We start from the raw sequence: 350 nt of genomic DNA, 5'->3' as shown, positions 1-350 counted from the left end.
CTCAGCTGGGGGCTTCTAGTCTTCCGCCCCCAGTTCACACACCTGGCTGGTCCCCGAGACTTCCTGGGGTGTGCTCGCTTCCCTTCTCGGCCACGGGTCACGTTTTCCTGTTTCTTCCCATGTTGCCGAAATTTATTATTATTATTATTATTATTGTGTGTGAAACAGTGTATATATATATTTTTTCTATATTTTATTGATTTTTCACAGAGAGGAAGGGAGAGAGATAGAGAGTTAGAAACATCGATGAGAGAGAAACATCGATCAGCTGCCTCACCAACACCCCCTACTGGGGGATCGAACCCACAACCCAGGCATGTGGCCTGACCAGAATGTTACCCGCAACCTTT

The sequence above is a fragment of the Myotis davidii genome, unplaced genomic scaffold, assembly GCF_000327345.1.
Source record: "Myotis davidii unplaced genomic scaffold, ASM32734v1 scaffold164, whole genome shotgun sequence".
In the NCBI taxonomy this organism is placed as follows: Eukaryota; Metazoa; Chordata; class Mammalia; order Chiroptera; family Vespertilionidae; genus Myotis; species Myotis davidii.
Note: the sequence above shows the minus strand (reverse complement) of the source record.